The sequence below is a fragment of the Poecilia latipinna genome, unplaced genomic scaffold (genome assembly GCF_001443285.1).
Source record: "Poecilia latipinna isolate Pla-1442-1.1 unplaced genomic scaffold, P_latipinna-1.0 Scaffold333, whole genome shotgun sequence".
Classification (NCBI taxonomy): domain Eukaryota; kingdom Metazoa; phylum Chordata; class Actinopteri; order Cyprinodontiformes; family Poeciliidae; genus Poecilia; species Poecilia latipinna.
The window spans coordinates 377,700-384,056 of record NW_015112949.1 but is presented as its reverse complement, the minus strand read 5'-3'; the positions used below and the strand labels follow the sequence as shown (position 1 = coordinate 384,056).

At 41.7% G+C, this 6,357-nt stretch overlaps 1 protein-coding gene across 2 annotated transcripts in view; it reads left to right on the top strand.

The window, feature by feature from the left end:
- The first annotated feature begins 618 nt into the window (after positions 1 to 618).
- LOC106949256 (neuroligin-2-like) overlaps positions 619 to 6,357 on the top strand; it is a 124,452-nt gene continuing 118,713 nt past the window's right edge. For both annotated transcript variants that reach the window (XM_015035386.1, XM_015035385.1), the window contains exon 1: positions 619 to 1,676. The gene's annotated coding sequence lies outside the window, so the exon portion shown is untranslated. The remainder of the gene's footprint in view (positions 1,677 to 6,357) is intronic.

Here is a 6,357-nt window from a genome sequence, read left to right as displayed (position 1 = left end):
CTCAACTATATCCCCAAAATAAAAACACACTGAAAGTTGTGGCTGTGACTGGACAAAAAGGTTAGCCGACGCAGCCGCTTTCTTCAAATCTACTGTTAAAGAGCAGCAGCGGTGGACAAACACACAAATCATTTGACGGCCCTAAAAGCACAGAGATTTCCCTTGGGAGCCCCCGGAGAACAAACGGAATATAATCGAGAGCAATTATCGGACTCGAGGGTCATCAAAGAATCAATTGATAAGATGACTGATGGCTCGGCCGTCGGCTTGATTTTGCTGCCCTCAAGCGGCCAAATAGTTGAAAGAGCGTTAGATTTATCTCTAGAAATGATTATAATTATGAATATAGCTACAGTTGATGCAGCAGAGCTTTAATATTTTCAAATAATAGCAATACGAATATACTGCAGTTTGAGGATGATAATAATAATAATAATAATAATAATAATACTGAGCAGGTTGACATATGACGATCCAAAGCAACCAAATATAAATAAGAACAGATGATTGAAAAAAAAACTTAAATATGGTAAAAGCAGCAGCGCCTATGGCGTTATGCGTCTCGCCTCGTCATCACGAAGCCCACAGTAAGCCGTGAGGCTGAGATATTACACGCGTGTGTCCTATAAGCGAAGGGAGTCGATGAGACCGCACTGACGGAAGGGGGAGAGGTGGGCTCTTCAGAACGACGAGCCGTGGAGATCTGCGCCGGTGCGGGCATCGACGGACTTCACATCACTTGCCTGCCTGATTCCCCCCGAAACGTTTGATCGCGCCTCCCCTGTCTCTCCCCCCTCTCTCTCTCTCTCTCTCTCTCTCGTTCTCTCTCTCTCTCGTTTTCTCTCTCTCACACACACACCATGAGGTCCAAGCGGAGGATGCCCGCTCTGTTTGTTATTCCAGCCGAGAGAGAACATCACGCAAGCGCGTAAAAGAAGAAGAAGAAGAAGAAGATCGGACACCTCTTGGAGCGCTCTTTCATATTTCAGGACGAAACCCTCCGCTGTTTCTTTTATTTTTCTCTCTCATTCTGTCTCTCTCCAAGGGCCGCAGCGACTGCGCGCATCCCACCTTGGATTATAATCAGCGTGGACATATGGGGGAAAAGAGGACACATCAGTGCGTTCACTTTTGAAGCAACGCACAGGGTCTTGACGCTACTGCGTTACTCATCTGTTTCCCTGCGAGTCTCTTTTTTTTTCCACCCCCCCCCCCCCCCAACCCCCCCGCTCTTTCTTCCTCCCCCCACCCCCCCCCCCCCCTGTCCAGATCCCCGTTGAAATTGGGTTCTCTGCAGCATTTTTTTTTAGTCTCAGAAAAGTCAAATATCGGTGGTTAAATAGGGGGGTGGGGGAAAAAAAAAAAAACAGACCGAGGTGTGTGTATAGTCTGAGAGGACCGACAGGAGCAAGAGGAGGTGGTGGAGGAGGAGGAGGAGGAGGACGGAGGGGGTGCAGAATGAGGTGTGTTTTCTCTCTTTTTTGGGAAAAGCCGGAGAAAGACGGGAGAAGGTGTATAAGCCAGCTGCTCTCTTGAGAAATAACGGCGATCTGAGGAGGAAATGGCCTAGCTAAAGCAACAAAAATAATAAAGAGCAGAAGAATCGTGCTGTGGATGGACGGGCCAGCGTCATCGACATCATCCTAAATCCCCGGCGCTCGCATCGCCTCTTTAAGGTAATGTTGACCAGCGCATCCTAAACCCTCTCCCCCTCTCCTAGATCTTCCTCCTTCCCCTTCTGTCTGTCATCGTCCTAATATGTGCGCAATATTGGTGACTTTGCACATTGCGCACCTTACTCATCTTGACGCACTGAGAGAATGAGGTTTCAGTGGAAGTGGTTGCTATAGCACACATTTTCTTCCTTACAGGAGTGTAAAGGAGAGGCTTGGTGGTGGTGGTGGTGGAGGGGCGCCTTGGATTGGCCTTGCCTGTTGATAAGTTGTCACATCCCAACATGATCAGCTTACTTTGTATAAGCAGCGTGCGGCCGCCAACAAGAAGACATCAGAGTGATTTAATTGGAATCAGCTCATCATCAGTCAGACCGGTTGCTCTTCTCAGCAGGACCCTCATTTCCCTCAGATGTGAGGGTATAGATCATTCTGATAGGGATTTTTATTGCGCCGAATGATGACAGCTTAGTTAGACTCGCAATGCTCCTGAGCTGCAACATAACTAATCTTTAGCAGGAGTGTGTGTGTGTGTGTGTGTGTGTGTGTGTTGATTCAGAAGATACACCTCTGAAACCCACAGAAGCGCCCCCCCTCCCCCCTTTTCCTTCCCCTCTACCTCCCCCCAAGACTAGAAGATGCAGATCGGGGTTTGTGAATTAAATGCACACACTCCCATTAATATTCAGCTGTGGTTGGGCAGCGCTCGGTTAATGGCAGACAACAGGACCTCTGTTCTGACAGGTCACGGATGAGAAATGGTGTCGTTAGATTTCTGTGGAAGGGCACTTTTTTTTTTTTGTTAATTATTATTATCGTTATCGTGATTATTTTTAATAGCTTCACTAAAAAGTAGCAGTAAAAAGTGGATTTTCTTTTCTCTCTTTTTTTTTTTTTTTTGTAGGACTGGGCAGAAGCTGAATAAGGCTGAGGTCTGGAATACAAACAAACAATACATTCCTGAATGATTGCTTTTCCTTTTCCGAAAAAATGTGGTGCCTTTAGCTTTACATGGAAGTGACATTTAAAATCCATAAAAAAAAAAAGAAAGTTATAATAAAGTATCTTTGTAGACTTTGTGGAGGATTTCTCCTGGCGCTCTCGGTGGAGTGTTGAAAGAGCTGTGATTGCTCTCCGTAGGCCGTCATCATGTCAGCCCAGTGGATGAGCGTTTGGCCTCTTACTCAGTTGCAAAGCGAGGATTGGTTTTTATGTATTAGAAAGAAAGATGAAGTAGAGTGCTAGTTCTTAATTGGGATCCCAACAATTGCCATTAATGTATTTTCATTGGGATTTTTTCTTTCTTTTTTTTTTGTGGTAGAGTGACACATATTTTCAGAAAAATCATAAATATATTTTAGATTTTCTTTTATGGAAATGCAACAAGGGTGGCATGTGTTGGGATTCAGCCCTTTCTACTCAATTCAATTCAGCTTATACGTTGCCAATTCATAGCAAATGTCTTGAGGCACTTTACAAAAAAAAAAATACTATTTCAATTCATGTGTATATTCTAAGTATCCCTGGATATGCAGCATTCTTTTCTTTAGCATTAGCATTTAGCGACCGTAGACAATGGCTTGCATTGTATACAAAGTAGTTGACTTTATAGCAATCTTTCATACAAAGCATGCATGCAGCGATAGTGGAGAGGAAAAACTACTGCACCTAATTGCCACCTAATTGATAAAAATGATACTTTTTGTGTGTAATTTCATATAATTATAAATCAAGGCCATGCAGAAGAACATTAGTGAACAAATAGGATCATGAAAACCCAAGGAGCTCAGCAGATCAGGGATCAGGTTGTAGGGAAGTTTTAAATAGGGCTATAAAGCCATTTCTAGAGCTGTGGATGTTTCAGGAAAGTACTGTTCAATAAATAATCCAAAAACCAGAAAAAAAAAAAAAAAAACCTGCCAAGCCATGGCCATCCATCTGATGTCCCGATAAAACTAGTATTAACCGTTGACTTCATAAATCTGATCTTTATGGAGATGAGGAAAGAATAAAACCATAAAAAGTCAAGTCCGTGGTTTGCAATAAGCAGCGTAGCAGACAGGACGTTGTAGAAGAAGGTGCTCCGGTGAGGTCAAGAAACTGTAAGTGTTTTTTCATGTTAAATCCAAAACTAATGTTGCGCATGACCCTGAACACAACATCTCTTCATAGATTCATTCTGGTTGTTGTATTGTAACTTTTGGGATGCTCATGCTTATGGGAAGATAAAAACACAGACGAGTCTCCTTGGAAGAAAACCTGTTGTTTGCAGAGGACTTTGAGAGCTGAGCAGAAAGTTAGATCAGAGCGGTATTCCATTGTAAGAAGGGCCTAATTCAAGTTTTTACCTAAACTCTATGAAGGAACAGGTAGCAAAACACAAAAAGTCAATGTCTGAGATTTTCTCCATCCAATCTGATGGAGTTTTTTTTTTTTTTTAGTTATTTTGCAAAGACGAATAGACAAATATAAGTCTCTAGGTGTTCAGAGATGGTAGAGACATAAAAAAAATCAATGACTTTGAAGGACAGAATACAACTACAGGCCACACTTCTACAGGTTTAGAATTGTAAAGCGACTTCAAAACCATATGGTTTATTACATACAACCTCAACAAAATACTCTGTAGGTTTTTTGGTTTTAGTGTCTCAAAATGCAAACAACTCCAAGGGGCACGACAAACTTGTGCAAAGGGGATGCATATATCTGTGAAAAATAGAGCAATATTTGGAAACCGGTATCATCCACCGTGCCTCAGGGAGCATGTGCAAGCCCGGCATTAGAACATAAAACCCTGTTCCTAGCCATTTTCCACTCACCCAGAAGAGAACATGGTGATCAGCATCGTTCCCAGACCATAGCAAAAAAAAAACCCAGCAGAGCCGTTGTTGTGGTACGCACAGTGTCAGCCGGTTTCCAGAGAGCATACGGAGGTTAAGTGAAGATAGATGGAGAGAAAAAGAAAGAATGACTGTTTAATGGATTGGATGACAACATTAGGGGGAGACTTACAACCCAGAACAAAATGTGTCAACTTAATGAGGTATGTTTGGCTGATATGGCTGTGAGTAAGGTGAAGTGTTCAAAAGGGTAGTTTGCTCGCAAATGCAAAAAGGGAGTTGTTGCTTATTTGTTGTGCTGTTTGTGTAGTTTCTTTTCTTTTAATCGTCAGTTCCTTCGTAATACCTTTAATTTGTAGACAGAAATTCTGTTTACTTTTTATAAATATAAATTGCACCATGCTGTTTCTAAGTTTAGTCGAAAATAAATGTTTTTTTTTGTTTGTTTTTTTTTCACATATACAGTATTTTATGCTTAGCTAAAGACAGGAATATTGAGATAAATAGGTAGGTATAACAGATGTCAGGTTAGCTTCCTGAGCCTGTAGATCTGCACGCTGTAATTGAAAGGCTGCCAGCAGTAAAGCACCACATCCACGAGTTGTAAATCCTAAAAGTTTACGTAACACGTGGTTGTAAATCGAACTGATTGAAAATATATCCGTTGGACACTAAACAAACTGAAAGAAAACATCACACTTTGAGCGAGTGTGTTTGAAAGTCATAAAATGCTTGGATAACTAACAACACCAGGCTCTGCACCTATTCTGCTCAGGGTTGGATTGTTTCTTCGGCAATATTTTTGTAATTTGATTCTCAGGATGTTTTGGATATTTTTCCATAACCCTCTCAAAGTAGTTTGTGAGAATCGTGGCCCAATCCTCCTGACAGAACTGCTGTAACTGCGTCCGGTTTGTAGGCGTCCTTGTTCACATTCAACTTTCCCGATTTGAGATTTGAGGCTTTGTAATGGACAAAACTTTAATTTTGTTGTCCTTAAAGCTGCAGTATGTAACTTTTATAATTTTTTTTTTTACGCATTTATTAAAACTGTCACTATGCTGTGACATCATAATATGAGACAGATAATCATAATGAAAAACATTGAGCTCCTCTGCCGTCTCTTTGTGTTCTTACTGCCCTCTGCAGAAATACACAGCTCCAGGTCAGCAACAACCAATCGTAGCCAGGAGGAGTGTCTTAGTTCTGTCTAGGACATAGTGATAGTTTTAACAAATATGCAAAGCACATATTGGTTTTATAAAAACTACCTACTGCACAGCTTTACGCTTTAAGTTGGCAGTTTATTACTTCATGTTGCTAAGTGCACCAATCCCTCCTTACACACCCCTGAACTCCAGAGCTGTGATCGTGTCCTCAGGCTTGCGAGCTCTGTTCTTTGCTCCAGGTATAATTTTTTATCACAATGCCCAAACATTTGAAGTTTAGTTTTATCAAAACACATAATATGTTTCCAAAACTGTTGGTAATCTGTCTTCTTATCCTCCTTTTAGAGTAATAACTCCTTGTCAGCACGTCTCTCATCTCACAGTGGATTATGGTACACTTTTGCTTTTGCTAGTGTTCTGGGTTTGATTTGGACATTTAGCATTAGAACGCGTTCGACACCAAAGTAATCTCCTTCCAGAAGAGCATGCTGGCTGGTGTAAATATTCCAAGTGATGAACGTGGCCTTCAAACATCTAAGTAATTGCACCCACGGATGAACAGTACTTGTAGAGGTTCACTATTTTTTTTTTTTTTTTTTTTTTTTTTTTTTCCCCGGGGGGGTTTGTTTTAAGGGCCCCAGGGGGCCCCAAAAAGCCCGGTGGTTTTTTGGTTTC